The sequence below is a fragment of the Phyllobates terribilis genome, unplaced genomic scaffold (assembly GCF_046119375.1).
Source record: "Phyllobates terribilis strain yellow unplaced genomic scaffold, ASM4611937v1 Scaffold_4__5_contigs__length_816908805, whole genome shotgun sequence".
NCBI classification, from domain to species: Eukaryota; Metazoa; Chordata; class Amphibia; order Anura; family Dendrobatidae; genus Phyllobates; species Phyllobates terribilis.
The window spans coordinates 679,151,743-679,169,284 of NW_027362764.1; the positions used below are offsets into that span (position 1 = coordinate 679,151,743).

At 47.0% G+C, this 17,542-nt stretch overlaps 2 pseudogenes; both read left to right on the forward strand.

Moving 5' to 3' along the window:
• Nucleotides 1-15,816: 15,816 nt before the first annotated feature.
• Nucleotides 15,817-15,935, forward strand: LOC141270068 (5S ribosomal RNA; annotated as a pseudogene).
• A 941-nt stretch (nucleotides 15,936-16,876) lies between these two features.
• Nucleotides 16,877-16,995, forward strand: LOC141268962 (5S ribosomal RNA; annotated as a pseudogene).
• Nucleotides 16,996-17,542: the final 547 nt, after the last annotated feature.

A 17,542-nucleotide genomic window follows, 5' to 3' on the forward strand; every position in this document is an offset into this window, starting at 1 on the left:
ACACTCGTGTGTTCGCCAAACTGTTCGTCGAACACCGTTAAAAACAATGGCAGGCAAACAAAAACACATAGAAACACATAGAAAACACCTTCAAAGGTGTCCAAAAGCTGACAAACTGCTCAGAAGACATAACTAACACATGGAAAAGTGACAATTACATATAGTCATGCGAAAATAAAAGAGGTGGAGGAGTAAAAGGAGGGGGAGACACAGATATAGGCATGTCATGCCCTTCTAAAATCCAAAAAGTGAGAAGCCGACACGGCCAGTCCGCTCCTGCCCGTGCCACCTCCGTGTCGCCGGGTTTGTGCCAGAGCCGCGGTGAACCCTGACGGCCAGCCCCCCTCTCCCAATACTGGTGCCTGTCCGCTGGTGGGTCGAGCGAGCCCCCCTGTGGTGGAGGCAGCTCTAAGCTTTTTAATTTAAATTGTCTCTCTAATTTGAATGAATACACTTTAAATCCATTTACAAGGATCTATTGAAGGGCAAGTCTCATGCAAGCAGCCGCGTAATTCCAGCTCCAGTAGCGTCCACTAAAGCTGCTGCAGTTAAAAAGCTTTTATAAGGATCGAGCTCGGCTGTCCACCGCAAGGCATCCTAATGCCAGTCCCAGCCCCTATGCCTTGGGGTGCCTCCTGATGCTCTTCACTAAGTATCCCATGGTCCCGAATCATTTCCTTTGAAAAAATTAAGTGTCTAAACTACAGGTGGTGTAGCTTGCTTAACAGCCGAGATAATCCGCTGACTAGCAGACACTGCTACTAGGCACAAAGTATTTCCTGGGCTAGATGCAGTTAAAAATTTGTAATTAGATACTCTCGTTGGATGCTGAGAAAGCATTCCATAGAGTCTCCTGGCACGCCATATATGATTCTCTTAAAATTCTTGGGGTAGGGGTCTAGGGGACCCTTTTATAGCCAAAATCACGGCCCTGTATCGCAATACGTCACCTAGGCTGAAGATAAATGGAACTGTAGCACCCTGAGGGCTCGGTTGCTACAGACGTATTGCACCTCACCCAGAGGTGTGATATCTCACTCTCAGGTAAGGATGGAGTGTGGATCAGGACCCGACACCTGCATGCATTACACCACATTGCCGTGGGGCAGGGCGAACAATATGCCCCTGAGATGGGCACGACAGTCCCTGTCCCTGGCTGGAGTGGGGGGAGGGAACACTGAGGAAGGGGAACCCTGTAGTGCAGGAGCAGGGAGGAAGCAGTTCCTGGGTGCATTGAGAAGGGAGTATAAAAGGTGGGCACCATCTTAGTTCAGTGCAGAGAAGTCTGAGCAGAAGTGGCAGGGAGCAGGGGCTCTGCATGAGCTCTGCTCCGGAGGCGGGCCTAGTAACAGAGGCCCAGGCCTGGAAGAGGGAGAAGGAAGGAAGAGGAGCGGAGAAGGCTCCAGGAACGAGGAATGAAGTGATCCCAGGGGTGCGGACGGGCGAGTCGCCACCGCACGCCCGAATCCACCTGCGTGGAGGGGTCAGGCCAAAGGGGGAGACCGGTCCCCGAACTAGTGGAGGCAGGAAACGACCCTCAGCTAGAAACCGGAGGCTCTGACATTTTATGTGGCGCAGCCCCTCGCTACACCCGCTAGGAAGGCACCACATAGGGTCAGGGAAACTGGCGCCAAGTTCACCAAGAGGAGGCCCGAGGCAGCCGGACAGAAATGTTGGTAAGAAAGGCCAGACAAAGGACACACAAAGGGGGTCCTGTGAAGTGCTCCAAAGTTATCTGGGAGTTGTCTGAGCCCCTCACCTGGTGAGCACAGTACGACGTGGGCAGCCGTTACCTGCAGACGTGGTCTGGATAATAAGAACTGTGAGTAAAGGCCCTGGACTGCATCACTGACTCCGTGTCGTTACTGCTGCTGCCCTGCACCATCACCCCCATCCTCCGCATACACTGCCCTGAGGCTATACTCCTCCCGTGGGGAGTTATGCTACGCTCTGCTGCACCCACAACACCAGCCTCAGCGGTCTGCCCTGTAGCAGCGGTTCACTCTGACCGCAATCCACGGGTGGTGTAGTCGGACATTTAAACATCAAAACCACATAAATAGTTCCGCCACTGGTTTGACCGCCCTGAGCAACGGAACCGGGTCGCCGCCACGAAGACTACAACCACCAGCATCCACCAAAAAGGGTCCGGCTCCGGGTGTCCCAAGGCCCAGGGGGTGCGTCAGAACATTTTCATCACCTTTCACAATCACCAATGGGACAAGGCAGGGATGTCCTCTGTCCCCTCTCTTATACATCCTAGTGACGGAGCACCTGCTCTCATCAATTCGCCATAACCCCAATATTAGGTGGATTGAGGTGGGAGGCAGCGAGTACAAGTGCTCTCTATTTGCTGATGATGTCCTAGTATATATCACTCAATCACATATATCCATCCCTGCTGTTATGGCTGAAATAGATCACTTTGTTACATGGTCAAATTTTAAAATCAATGCAGCGAAGTCTGAGGCCCTCGATGTCTCCCTCCCCAAATCCATATAGGATTCCATCCAGTCCAACTTTCCCTTTGCCTGTCCCTCACAGGGTATCAAATACTTAGGAATTCCTATTCATAGAGACCTCTCCCATCTATGTTATCTTAATTTTGGGCCCTTTATTGAACAACTCCATACAGACCACGGTTGGCAAGTTAGAACTGTAAGATTCACTACGAGAACCGCTGGTGTTTTGTGGAAAAGCACATGTACACTGCGTTCCAAATTATTATGCAAAAAGTGTTTAGGAGTGATAAGGGAAGAATTTGTTTGTTTGTCAGTTAAACTCATTGATGGTGATGTGTGTCAGGGCTCTTTATATCACTGTAAGCAATTGCAGACACCTGTGCTAATTAGTTTGGCAGGTGTGTCCAATGAAAGGCAAGACTATTTAAGAAGGCTCTCTCACATTATTATGCAGCCTACATTTTCTGCCAAAATGGGAAAGAAAAAGGATGTGTCGGCTGCTGAGAAGCAACAAATTGTGGAGTGTTTAGGTCAAGGCATGACTACAATCAACATTGTGCGATGATCAGGATGAAGTGTCTTGGCAATCAAGAAGTATGTAGCTGATTCACAGTACACACGTGTGCGTGCTGATAAGGGCAAATTGAGGACTCTTTCCTACAGGCAATTACGTCAGGTTGAAAGAGCAGCGGCCAAAAAGCCTTGTCATAGCAGCAGACACGTTTTTGAAGCTGCTTGTGCCTCCAACGTCCCCCGAACAACAAGATGCAGGGTCCTTCAGAGGTTTGCAGCTGTGCATACGCCATCCTGTCGACCTCCTCTATCCACTTCACACAAGCAGAAACGGCTCCAGTGGGCCAAACATTACATGAAGACTGATTTCAAAACAGTTTTGTTCACGGATGAGTGCCGTGCAGTGCTCGATGGTCCAGATGGATGGAGTGGAGGATGGCTGGTTGATGGACATCCCACGCAAACACGGCTACAGCGCCAACAAGGAGGAGGTGGAGTAATGTTTTGGGCTGGAATCATGGGGAGAGAGATTGTCGGCCCCTTTAGGATCCCTGAAGGCGCTAAAGATGAACTCCATAATGTATGTGGATTTTCTCAAACAGCACTTCCTGCCATGGTTCAAGAAGAAGAACCGTGTATTTCACAGCAAGATCATTTTTCTGCATGATAATGCACCATCTCATGCTGCACATAAAACATCTGCATCTCTGGCTGATATGGGCATAAAAGGGGACAAACTTATGGTGTGACCCCCATGCTCCCCTGACCTGTACCCCATTCAGAACCTTTGGAGCATCATTAAAAGGAGTGTCTATGATGGCGGGAGGCAGTTCACATCTAAGCAACAGCTCTGGGAGGGTATTCTGTCCTCATGCAAAACAATTGAAGCAGAAACCATCCAAAACCTGACAAATTCAATGGACGAGAGAGTTCAGAAGCTCCTTTCGAACAAGGGGTCCTATGTGAAAATGTAACATCACCTAGATTAAAGTTTTGAGTTGAAAACTGTTTGATTTCAGTTTCTAACAACCTGCTAATGCTTATAATTTCAAAAATGACCATTTTTTTGGTCTTTATTAAAATGAAAAGGTTGATCGAAAAGTTTGGGGGATCTAAGAGTGTGGCAACCCAGTAGTCATGATTACTTCGAATTCTGACAATATGAGGGTCATGCTGCAGGTAGTGCAGCAAGAAGGCACTTATGTGTCTTGCGCATCTCGGAGCCCCAAAATTATTTTCCGGGCTAGATGCAGCTAAAAATTATTATTAATTTTAAATCTGGTGAAGCTTTAGTATAGATGGCCTAATAGGATCAGTGCTGTACACTGCTACAAAGCCCAAATTATTTTCCAGCCAAGATACAGATAAACATGATTAGTAATTTGAAAGCTTAAAACGGTTGGTAGGGTGATTTTAACCAATCATCAAGCTTTTACTCTCCCCAGGATGACACAGGGGTAGAAAAGTCATTTCGGATCCATGATTTGTTCATCTTTATGAACGTGAGTCTGTCTACATTATCAGTGGAGAGCCGCGTGCGCTTATCTGTCAGCACACCACCAGCAGCGCTGAACACACGTTCAGACAGAACGCTGGCTGCGGGGCATGACAAGATCTCCAAGGCGTAAGTGGCTAGCTCCGGCCATTTATCCAGATTGGAAGCCCAAAAAGAGCAAGGGTCCAGTGACACAGTCGTGGCTTCAATGTTTACTTGGAGATACTCCTGTACCATCGTCTCTAGGCGTTGACTATGTGTCAGACTTCTTGTCTCCTGTGGCCTTGCAAAGGATGGGCTAAAAAAGTGGTGAAATGATTCCGCAAAATTGATGTTACCAGCAGATACTGTGGTTCTTTTACGGTTTGAGTGCTGAACACTTGACGGTCCCACGGTTGGCAAGTTGGAACTGTGAGATTCACTACGTGCACCACTGGTATTTTGTGGAAAAGCACATGTAAGATTCTGCAACAGTCTCTGCTGATACTCCTGCATGCGTGCATCCCTTTCTATGGCAGGAATAATTTCTGCAAATTTACTTTTGTACCGGGGATCTAACAGTGTGGCAACCCAGTAGTCAGGATTATTTCTAATTCTCACAATTCGAGGGTCATGTTGCAGGTAGTGCAGCAAGAAGGCACTCATGTGTGTTGCGCATCCAGGAGCACCAAGTCCCTGTTGTGTTGGTGGCGAGGTAACAATCATGCTTCCTTCCTCTGTCCTCTCCCCCGAACCTCGCACAACAGAAATGTGATCAAGGTCTCCCTCATCTGATGAGTCTTCCATCAGTTCGTCCTCCACTTCTTCCTGGGCTCCTGCACCTTCCTCACTAGTTTTGCTGCTACCATGCGCCCTGGTAAAACCATCTCCCCCACCCTCACATGCCTGCCGCCTTGGTGCTGCCGACCGTCTGGATCTTGTAGATGTTAGCCCTTCCGCATACAACTCCTCCTCCTCTACTTCCTCCACCTCCTCTTGTGCCACCACCTGACTCCGAATTCTGTTTAACATGTGCTCCAGCATGTAAATCACCGGAATAGTCATGCTGATAATGGCATCGTCAGCACTAAACATCTTCGTCGCCATTTCAAAACTGTGCAGAAGGGTGCATAGGTCCCTGATCTGAGACCACTCCTCCAGCGTGATTTGCCCCACCTCTGAATCTCGTTGACCCAGGCTATACGTCAGAACGTATTGCACCAGGGCTTGTCGGTGCTGCCACAGTCGCTGCAACATGTGCAGAGTTGAATTCCACCGGGTAGGCACATCGCATTTTAGCCGGTGAAGTGGCAGGCCCAACGACTTCTGTAGAGATGTAAGTCGCTGAGCTGCGGGATGCGAACAGCGGAAGTGAGCACACAGCGACCGTGCCCTCTGCAGAAGGCCATCTAGTCTGGGATAGTGGGCTAAAAATTGCTGGACAACCAGGTTCAACACGTGAGCCATACAAGGCACGTGTGTGACATTGCCCCGGCGAAGGGCCGCACCCCGGTTTGCAGCATTGTCGCACACGGCCTTCCTTGGTTTCAGGTCCAGTGGAGACAACCATTCATGAAATTGGTTCTCCAGAGCTGACCACAACTCCTCAGCTGTGTGACTCACATTTCCCAGACATTTCAATGTAAAAACCGCCTGATGACGTTGAGCCCTACTGCCAGCATAGTAAGGAGGTGTGCAGGATCCCTTCTGCGCAGTTAGAAAGCTTGTGGCATGACCAGACAGGCTTTGGGTGCAGGTGGAAGACCGAGAGGAGGTTGAGGAGGCAGAAGCAGTGGAGGAACTTTGACATAAAGAGGATTGACGCACAACTCGTGGGGACGGCAAGACTTGGACAGTAGCCCCTTGTCCTGCTGTCACCATAGTTACCCAGTGCCCAGTCAGCGACATGTAACGCCCCTGTCCATGCCTACTCGTCCAAGTGTCTGTGGTGAAATGCACCCTGTCACACACAGAGTTTCTCAAAGAAGCGGTGATGTTGTGTGCGACATGCTGGTGGAGCGCAGGCACACCTTTCTTTGAGAAGTAGTGCCGACTGGGCATCTGGTACTGGGGCACTGCGACGGACATAAGGTCTCGAAAATCCTCTGTGTCCACCAGGCGGAAAGGCAGCATTTCTGTAGCCAAGAGCTTGCAGATGGTGAAATTCAACCTCTTAGCTTTCTCATGGCTAGGAGGAAATGGTCTTTTACTTGTCCACATCTGAGGGACCGAGGGCTGGCTATTGTGCTTAGACGGGGTTGATAAGGGTGTCCCCGGCAAACTGCCGGTCTGTGAGGAAGATGCAGGCGGACATGTTAGGTTGCCTTGATCCAAAGGTGGTGCTATCGATGTCGGACAGCGCTCAACACCAGCTGGTGTTACCACCTCCAAAGAAAATGATGACCTGCCAATCACGCTGGCTGTTGCGGGTAAAGAGGTGGCAGGTCTGCGCCCCAAAACAGGTGTGACTGCTGTCCCCCCAGTCACAGAGGATGAAGAGGCCGCGGATGCACAAGATATGGCAGACGGTGTTTGGCCCGGCCGGCTAGGCCGCATTGTAGCACACTGAGCTTCCCACTGCAACTTATGTTTCATGTCCATGTGCCGGTTCATGCATGAAGTACTCAAACTATGTATTTTTTGGCCTCTACTTAGCTTTTGCTGACAAATGTTACAGATAACACGAGTTGGGTCATCTTTATCGATCTGAAAAAATGCCCAGGCTATGCAAGGCTTAGCACCCATGCGACCTGAAGAGCCACCACGACTTGTGGTGAGAGGCAGAGTTGTGTTTGAGGATGCAGTTGTTGACGTGCTTCCAGTACTACGTCTCTGTCCAGGAAGGCGCAACCTGACCTCGTCGTCACTAGCATCTTCCTCCACCTCCTCTGCTGACCTCATCTCTTGGCTGACTGTGGGTTGAGAGTAAGTGGGATCTCCGACCTCATCATCATCACCCTGTGCGTTATCACACCCGTCGTCCTCAGAGCCAACCTGTTCCTGCCCTGACAAAAAACTAAAGTTGTCGCTCCAATCAGGTATTTGAGTCTTATCATCGTCTTCCTCATTGTCTCCACCAACAGGAGTTACAGTTTGGGAATGAGGGTCTACATTATGGTCAGAACCTTCTGCGTCTGGTCCTGGATCCGACTCATAAAGATTCTGGGCATCAGTGCAGATCATTTCCTCGTCTGGATTCACAGAAGCGCTGGAGTCGACCTCTGATTCCCAGGCTATAGTATGAATAAACAGCTCTGCAGACTCAACCATCTGTTCTACCTCATACTCAGACGGGCAGCTGGAGATTTTGGAGCTGTGAGGAAGCAAGTGCGATTGGGGTGACACCTTTGAGGACTGGAGTATTTGTGATGTTGAAGTTGATGTGGAGGAGAGCCCACTTAAAGGAGCACTTGATCTCCGTTGAAGCACCTGCTGTTTTTGTGCCTCATCTGGAATTTGTAGCGATTGGCGTGGCCGTAAGAAAGGGATCTTATCACATTGTCCGCTAAAAGAAGTAGACATTTTAGTTTGGCTGGAAGATGGTCTTTCTTCTGCAGATGTTACTGTTGCTTTAACACCTACCCCACGGACACAACCTTTTTTCCCCTTCCCAACACGCCTATTCCCCTTTCCACCAGCAGCAGGCCTTTTTCCACTCATTTTGGTGGTTAACTAATTCACAACTCTGGAGTTGTTTGCACAAAAAAACAATGGATGGGAACCGAGCAGAGCTGAGTGGCCAAACTGTGGTATTAGGCCAAAACTATTGGCTGGGTTAGATGCAGAAAAAAATTATATTCAATTTGCAACCTGATGGAGGTCTGTATAGATGGATTAATAGAACAAGTCCCACACACAGCTAGAAGCCCAATATTTTTTCAGAGGTAGATGCAGAAAAAAATATATTCAGTTTGCAACCTGATGGAGGTCAGTATAGATGGACTAATACAACAAGTCCCACACACAGCTAGAAGCCCAATATTTTTTCAGAGCTAGATGCAGAAAAAAATATATTCAGTTTGCAACCTGATGGAGGTCTGTATAGATGGATTAATAGAACAAGTCCCACACACAGCTAGAAGCCCAATATTTTTTCAGAGGTAGATGCAGAAAAAAATATATTCAGCTTGCAACCTGATGGAGGTCTGTATAGATGGATTAATAGAACAAGTCCCACACACAGCTAGAAGCCCAATATTTTTTCAGAAGTAGATGCAGAAAAAAATATATTCAGTTTGCAACCTGATGGAGGTCAGTATAGATGGACTAATACAACAAGTCCCACACACAGCTAGAAGCCCAATATTTTTTCAGAGGTAGATGCAGAAAAAAATATATTCAGTTTGCAACCTGATGGAGGTCAGTATAGATGGACTAATACAACAAGTCCCACACACAGCTAGAAGCCCAATATTTTTTCAGAGGTAGATGCAGAAAAAAATATATTCAGTTTGCAACCTGATGGAGGTCAGTATAGATGGACTAATACAACAAGTCCCACACACAGCTAGAAGCCCAATATTTTTCAGAGGTAGATGCAGAAAAAAATATATTCAGTTTGCAACCTGATGGAGGTCTGTATAGATGGATTAATAGAACAAGTCCCACACACAGCTAGAAGCCCAATATTTTTTCAGAGGTAGATGCAGAAAAAAATATATTCAGTTTGCAACCTGATGGAGGTCTGTATAGATGGATTAATAGAACAAGTCCCACACACAGCTAGAAGCCCAATATTTTTTCAGAGGTAGATGCAGAAAAAAATATATTCAGTTTGCAACCTGATGGAGGTCAGTATAGATGGACTAATACAACAAGTCCTACACACAGCTAGAAGCCCAATATTTTTTCAGAGGTAGATGCAGAAAAAAATATATTCAGTTTGCAACCTGATGGAGGTCAGTATAGATGGACTAATACAACAAGTCCCACACACAGCTAGAAGCCCAATATTTTTTCAGAGGTAGATGCAGAAAAAAATATATTCAGTTTGCAACCTGATGGAGGTCTGTATAGATGGATTAATAGAACAAGTCCCACACATAGCTAGAAGCCCAATATTTTTTCAGAGGTAGATGCAGAAAAAAATATATTCAGTTTGCAACCTGATGGAGGTCAGTATAGATGGACTAATACAACAAGTCCCACACACAGCTAGAAGCCCAATATTTTTTCAGAGGTAGATGCAGAAAAAAATATATTCAGTTTGCAACCTGATGGAGGTCAGTATAGATGGACTAATACAACAAGTCCCACACACAGCTAGAAGCCCAATATTTTTTCAGAGGTAGATGCAGAAAAAAATATATTCAGTTTGCAACCTGATGGAGGTCTGTATAGATGGATTAATAGAACAAGTCCCACACACAGCTCGAAGCCCAATATTTTTTCAGAGGTAGATGCAGAAAAAATATATTCAGTTTGCAACCTGATGGAGGTCAGTATAGATGGACTAATACAACAAGTCCCACACACAGCTAGAAGCCCAATATTTTTTCAGAGGTAGATGCAGAAAAAAATATATTCAGTTTGCAACCTGATGGAGGTCAGTATAGATGGACTAATACAACAAGTCCCACACACGGCTAGAAGCCCAATATTTTTTCAGAGGTAGATGCAGAAAAAAATATATTCAGTTTGCAACCTGATGGAGGTCTGTATATATGGATTAATAGAACAAGTCCCACACACAGCTAGAAGCCCAATATTTTTTCAGAGGTAGATGCAGAAAAAAATATATTCAGTTTGCAACCTGATGGAGGTCTGTATAGATGGATTAATAGAACAAGTCCCACACACAGCTAGAAGCCCAATATTTTTTCAGAGGTAGATGCAGAAAAAAATATATTCAGTTTGCAACCTGATGGAGGTCTGTATAGATGGATTAATAGAACAAGTCCCACACACAGCTAGAAGCCCAATATTTTTTCAGAGGTAGATGCAGAAAAAAATATATTCAGTTTGCAACCTGATGGAGGTCTGTATAGATGGATTAATAGAACAAGTCCCACACACAGCTAGAAGCCCAATATTTTTTCAGAGCTAGATGCAGAAAAAAATTATATTCAATTTGCAACCTGATGGAGGTCAGTATAGATGGACTAATAGAATGATGCTATGCCCAAAAGATTTTACTTCACTAGGTGCAGTAAAAAAATTGGTATTCTATACACAGGTGGTATATCTTGCAACACAGATAGGCTACTCCACTGACTAACACACTCTGCAATAGGCCAAAAAGGATTAGCTTTGCTAGATTCAGCCAAATGCTGTGAAAAAAACTTGCACAGCACTGGCACAGACCTGCCTGGCAAAAACTGATAGGAACTGATGTAACCTAGTCCTGAAAAGGACTCCAATTACAATTAGTCTTTACTCCCACAATCTATCTATTTAAGAGCACAGACCTGCCTGATAAAAGTCGTAGGAAATGCTGTAACCTAGTCCTTAAAAGGACTGCTATCTGTAGATTTGTGCGAAAATTGGCTTGAAATTAACAAACAACAGCGGTGCCGTCTAACACGCAGCTGCAGCAGTGAGAAAATGGTGGCGACGGGGAAAATGGCTTGGTCTTATAGGGCAAGGACATGTGACATACACTGCCAATGACACATGCCCTTGCTTGTGTGAAAAAAAGCACTTCGCTCCGTGTGTGCGCTGCTGATAGGCTGACAGATTGCACCTCCCCACTGCAAATGCGGGAAAGAGAAAAAAAAATGGAGATCTTCATTGTTCCTGCAGAGATCCATCCCCTGCCCCTCCCCCCACCCCGCTGTACACTCAAACTGCGTATTAACATTAATTTTCATCATTACTGAGAAAAAATCCAATTATGATTTTGGTGCACGAACAGTTATTGAACATAACCTCGAACAGCAGAATTTTTCTCAAATTGTTCGTGTTCGCCGAACGGCTCGAACACCGCCCAAAACAGCTCGAATTTGAGATTGGCGAACAGTTCGAGTAGAACAACGCTCATCTCTACTGGTTAGTACTTGGATGGGAGACCACCTGGGAATACCAGGTGCTGTAGGCTTTTGCTTTTTCCTTCCTTCCACCAGCAGGGGGCACTCTCTTCTATGCCTTTTTTCCATTCCCTTTCACAAGTGCACACATTCATTCTCTTTTCTTTTTTTCATTTGCTTTCTCTCTTGCGCTATTTCATCTCTGCAAAATACCAGCATCCTTCTGATCACCGTGGGCCTCCAGCATTGTTGCTTCTTTACTTTTAATACTAGGCTCCTTTTCACCAGGACCAGCGTCTCCCGCGTGGCTGGAGGCAACCACCGGTAACCCCAAGCAGAAGACCTTTGCAGGCAACACGACCCTCCCCCCTGAAGAGCAGCTCAAAGTCACTGGCAACCATCTCACCCTCTTCCTTCATTCACCCCTGGACGTCTCGCTCCGCCCCCAAGTTACGGGTCCAGCTTGCTCTTTCTGTCACGTTACCGCGATGAAGGGTTTAGCCTGCAGGAGACCCTGCGCCGAGCCATTTTTGAAGACACCTGATGCGGCGGGTGAATCACTGCTAAACAAACCACACCTGTAGGGACGGCACAGCCTTTGCATGGACCCTTCGGAGCCCGCCCCGTCACGGCCAGATTGCTCGCAACCAAGTCTGATACAACTCTCCTGTTAGTTTTTTTTTAGTTTGCTGGTCACATGACCATTTTGCCTATTTAATCCGGCTCCGTCCTCCTGGCTTTGCTGGACTTCATTTGTATTTACTACTGTTGAGCTAGCTTGTTGCTCTGTTGCCGTTCTCTGTTAGTTTTGCTAGGTCTTCTGACCCCTATGCCTTTTTGTTGTGTGTTTGTCTTTGACTGCTACTATTTCTGCTAGGAGGTGTCCAACTTTTCCCAGTCCCTAGATCTTGTAGGGATCCCTCCCTCACATCTATAGGTCTGCGTTCAGACTAGCTGAGGACTTTAGCGGGTCTGATCGCAGGATCAGGTTCCCCGTTACATCGTAGGGATCTAGTTTAGTTCTTTTGTAGGGATAGATCTCCTTTCTTTCCTTAGTCTCTGTAGCAGATCATAACAGTAATTCCAGCCATAAAAAAAAAAAAAAAAAAAAAATTCTCTAAGGATAGATCTCCAGTTTTCCATCATGGTCTCGGTGCAAGATTTGGCTCAACGCTTGCAGGGACTCTCTCTGGAGGTGACCAAGCTCCAACAACACGTGAGTAGCTGTTCTGGAGCGCATTTTGTGGAACCTAAGGTAACAACAAGATTTTTTTTCTTTTAAAAATGCTTGTCTATTATATTTTAGTTTGAGACCCGGATCCTCTGGTGATGAATCACGGCGCATAGGGATCATAATGTCACTTTTGCGCAAAGATCCTCAGGGATGGGCCTTCTCTCTCCAACCTAGTGATCCGTGCTTTAGATCAGTGGATAGTTTTTTTTCTGCTTTGGGTTTGTTGTACGATGATCCTGATCGTGTCTCATCTGCTGAGTCTGAATTAAGACGTTTGAGGCAGGGATCAGGTAATGTGGAAAAATATTGTTCTCACTTCCGTCGGTGGTCTGCCCAGGTGGGGTGGAACGATTCTGCTTTGAAAAGCTTGTTTCTTGCAGGGCTATGTGAAAGGGTAAAGGATTTACTGATTGCTTATCCCACACCTGGAAACTTGCAGGAGGCAATGCAATTAGCTATACGGGTGGACAGGAGACTGCGTGAAAGGGTTAATGAGAGCAAATCCTCTGCTATGTCAGCTTCGAGTCCTGAGAGGTTATGTGCTGACAATGGAGAGCCGATGGAAATTGGGGTGATGGCACCCCGCTCTCAGGAAAAAGACCGTCGACTTTCTGAAGGCTTGTGTTTCTATTGCGGAAATTCTGGTTATTTTATTAAGAGCTGTGTGCTTCGTAAGAAGAAAGAAAAAAAAATGGTCAGTCATGCTCGTATTGCCTGTTTAAATTCTAAGGGAGTATTCCTATCTGCCACTACTGCTGTTCAGGATGAATTAATTGAATTTCGGGTATTTGTGGATTATGGATCTACTCTGAATGTGATTGATGGGGGATTCTTGGAAAAACTTAGATTAGAACCTAAAACTTTGTCATCCCCTATTGCTGTGGTTTCTGTCGATGGCTCTCCCTTGAAGAGTGTTACTCACAAGGTCTGTGAACTTCCCCTCACTATAGATGGTATTCATCAAGAGAATTTGGATTTGGTGGTATTGGATAATTTGCCTTCTCCAGTAATATTGGGGTTACCCTGGTTAAAATTGCACAATCCTGTACTGGATTGGTCTACCAATGAAATTAAGTCCTGGAGCCCTAAGTGTTATGACAAGTGTTGTAACGGGCGCATTGCTGCTGTGGATAGAGGGGAATTGCCTGTACCTATTCAGGATTTTTGGAGAGTTTTTTCTGAGGAGGAGTCGCAGGTTTTGCCTCCCCATAGAGACTATGATTGTACCATTGAATTTGTCCCTGGCGCGACTCTTCCTAAGAGTCGTTTATTTAATCTTACTATTCCTGAAAGAAAGGCTTTGGAAGAATACATACAGACAAGCTTGGCCGCCGGTCACATTAGGCCTTCCAAGTCTCCTGTGGCTGTTGGATTTTTCTTGTAAAAAAAAAAGATGGCGGTTTACGTCCTTGTCTGGACTTTCGTGAGATTAATAAAATTACTGTACGCAATCCTTACCCACTGCCATTGATTCCTGATTTATTTAACCAGTTAGTGGGGGCCAAGTGGTTCTCTAAAATTGATCTCCGGGGGGCATACAATTTGTTGCGCATGAAGGAGGGTGATGAATGGAAGACTGCTTTTAACACTCCTGTGGGTCATTTTGAGAATCTGGTTATGCCTTTTGGTCTCACCAATGCTCCAGCATTTTTTCAGAATCTTATTAATGATATCCTTAGACCTTTAATCGGCAAAAATGTGGTTGTGTATTTGGATGACATTTTGATTTATTCGCCGGATCTGGAGTCTCATTGGCGGAGCGTACGTGAGGTATTACAGTTATTAATGGACAATTCGCTTTTTGCTAAGCTGGAGAAATGTGAGTTCGCTGTACAGAGAATTAGTTTTTTGGGCTACATTATCTCCAGTGAAGGTTTTGAGATGGACCTGGTTAAAGTTCAAGCTGTGCAGGAATGGCCTAGGCTTATTGGTTTGAAATCGATACAGAGGTTTTTGGGTTTCGCCAATTATTACAGAAAATTCATAAAAAAAATTCTATTATTGTCAAACTGCTGACCGATCTCACCAGGAAAGGTGCTAATGCGGTTCAGTGGACTTCTGAGGCCATTGAAGCTTTTGTGTTTCTAAAGCAGAGGTTCACCTCTGCTCCCATCCTTATGCAGCCTGATGTGACTAAGCCGTTTTTGGTTGAGGTTGATGCTTCTTCGGTGGGGGTTGGTGCGGTGTTGTCTCAGGAAAACAAGGATGGAGTACATCCCTGTGCCTTTTTTTCAAAAAAATTTTCCGAGACTGAACTTAATTACGATATTGATAATCGGGAATTGCTGGCGATTAAACTCGCATTTGAACACTGGCGTCATCTCTTGGAAGGTGCTGAATTTCCCATTCAGGTTTTCACTGATCATAAAAATCTGATCTATCTTGATGCTGCCAAGCGCTTGAATGCCCGTCAGGCTAGGTGGGCACTTTTTTTCTCGCGGTTTAATTTTTCCGTTACTTACATCCCGGGTACCAAGAATGTTAAAGCGGATGCTTTGTCTCGCAGCTTTTCTCCCATGGTCGGTGTTGAGGAGGAAGAGGAGACCATTTTACAAGAAGGTGTTGTGATTGCTGCTTTGGACTCTCTTCTATGCCTTTTTTCCATTCCCTTTCACAAGTGCACACATTCATTCTCTTTTCTTTTTTTCATTTGCTTTCTCTCTTGCGCTATTTCATTTCTGCAAAATACCAGCATCCTTCTGATCACCGTGGGCCTCCAGCATTGTTGCTTCTTTACTTTTAATACTAGGCTCCTTTTCACCAGGACCAGCGTCTCCCGCGTGGCTGGAGGCAACCACCGGTAACCCCAAGCAGAAGACCTTTGCAGGCAACACGACCCTCCCCCCTGAAGAGCAGCTCAAAGTCACTGGCAACCATCTCACCCTCTTCCTTCATTCACCCCTGGACGTCTCGCTATGCCCCCAAGTTACGGGTCCAGCTTGCTCTTTCTGTCACATTACCGCGATGAAGGGTTTAGCCTGCAGGAGACCCTGCGCCGAGACATTTTTGAAGACACCTGATGCGGCGGGTGAATCACTGCTAAACAAACCACACCTGTAGGGATGGCACAGCCTTTGCATGGACCGTTCGGAGCCCGCCCCGTCACGGCCAGATTGCTCGCCACCAAGCGATCCTGAGAAAGGCTGGCCGGGCGATGGATTGAGCAGCGTCTACTGGCCAAACCACCTTGGATACGCCTGATCTTATCTGATCTCGGAAGCAAAGCAGAGCTTGGCTCAGCAGTACTTGGATGGGAGACCTCCTGGGAACACTGGGTGCTGTAGACCATTTTGATGAAGTTTTGCCCTACTGCCCAGCTCGGCTAGCATGGAACGGCGCCTTGCCGGACACCGACCTTAAGCAACTTAGATGATGGAAGCCCCAAAGCCTCTGAGCCAGTTGGCAGTCAAGTACTCTACCCAGCCGCCCTTCACGCAGGCCTCACACCGAGCTCCTTGCCACGGTTAGGAGTGCTTATTGACTCTGCAGCTCGTCGTGTGGAAATGATGGCGTTAAAAGCACCCGGGGCCGTGAAGGGGCCAGGCTTTCAGCAGGTGCTCAGGGAAAGTTTTGGATGCCGGCCGCCTAGCGAGGGTCAGCAGAAGTAACATGTTTCTCTGCAAAGAAGCTTGTGTAACCAAGCCAGACGGCTGACAAAGAGCTAACCTCAGTGCAAGGAAGGCAAGGAACATGCGGAAGGAATTGGGGAGGGGGGGTGATTCCTGCTAGGGCCCTGAAATCATAAAACAGGCAGGAGAGTCTGACGCATGGTGACGGAGAGGTTGTAGGGGCAGATAGGGGGTGTTGTCACGTGCAAGCACGTGTGCATGCTGGCTTGTGTGTGAGAGTGCACTTCCTAGGTGTGGCGCGCTGCAGACAGTCAAAGGGATTGTTCCCTTTCATTAAAAGTTAATCCCCGGCTGCAGGCTATTAGAAAGCAACTAACCGCGCTCTACTCACCCTACCCGGGTCTACCCGTGAGTCTCGCCTCTGCTCCCGGCCTGTGGCATTGTCCGCGAAGCTGACATTCCGTCGACAGCGCTGCAGCCGATCAGTGAGCTCAGCGGCTCTGAGTGGGGCGTTCTGTCTACAAGACCTTTTAAGGAAGCCAGAAAAAAAATTGAAGAGAAGTGAAAGCACAAAAGGACCTGGTCTTGCTGAACACTGGAAAGGGCATCCGGCAGCCAGACTTCAAAGTAGAAAAGCAGCAAGTGAGAGGCTTGTCACTGCCTACAGCCACACCTCCCTAAACACGCCCAATCTTGTCTGATCTCGGAGCCTAAGCAGGGTTGGGCCTGGTTATTACTTGGATGGGAGACCGCCTGGGAATACCAGGTGCTGTAGGCTTTTGCTTTTTCCTTCCTTCCACCAGCAGGGTGCACTCTCTTCTATGCCTTTTTTACATTCCCTTTCACAAGTGCACACATTCATTCTCTTTTCTTTTTTTCATTTGCTTTCTCTCTTGCGCTATTTCATCTCTGCAAAATACCAGCATCCTTCTGATCACCGTGGGCTTCCAGCATTGTTGCTTATTTACTTTTAATACTAGGCTCCTTTTCACCAGGACCAGCATCTCCCGGGGGGCTGGAGGCAACCACCGGTAACCCCAAGCAGAAGACCTTTGCAGGCAACACGACCCTCCCCCCTGAAGAGCAGCTCAAAGTCACTGGCAACCATCTCACCCTCTTCCTTCATTCACCCCTGGACGTCTCGCTCCGCCCCCAAGTTACGGGTCCAGCTTGCTCTTTCTGTCACATTACCGCGATGAAGGGTTTAGCCTGCAGGAGACCCTGCGCCGAGCCATTTTTGAAGACACCTGATGCGGCGGGTGAATCACTGCTAAACAAACCACACCTGTAGGGACGGCACAGCCTTTGCATGGACCCTTCGGAGC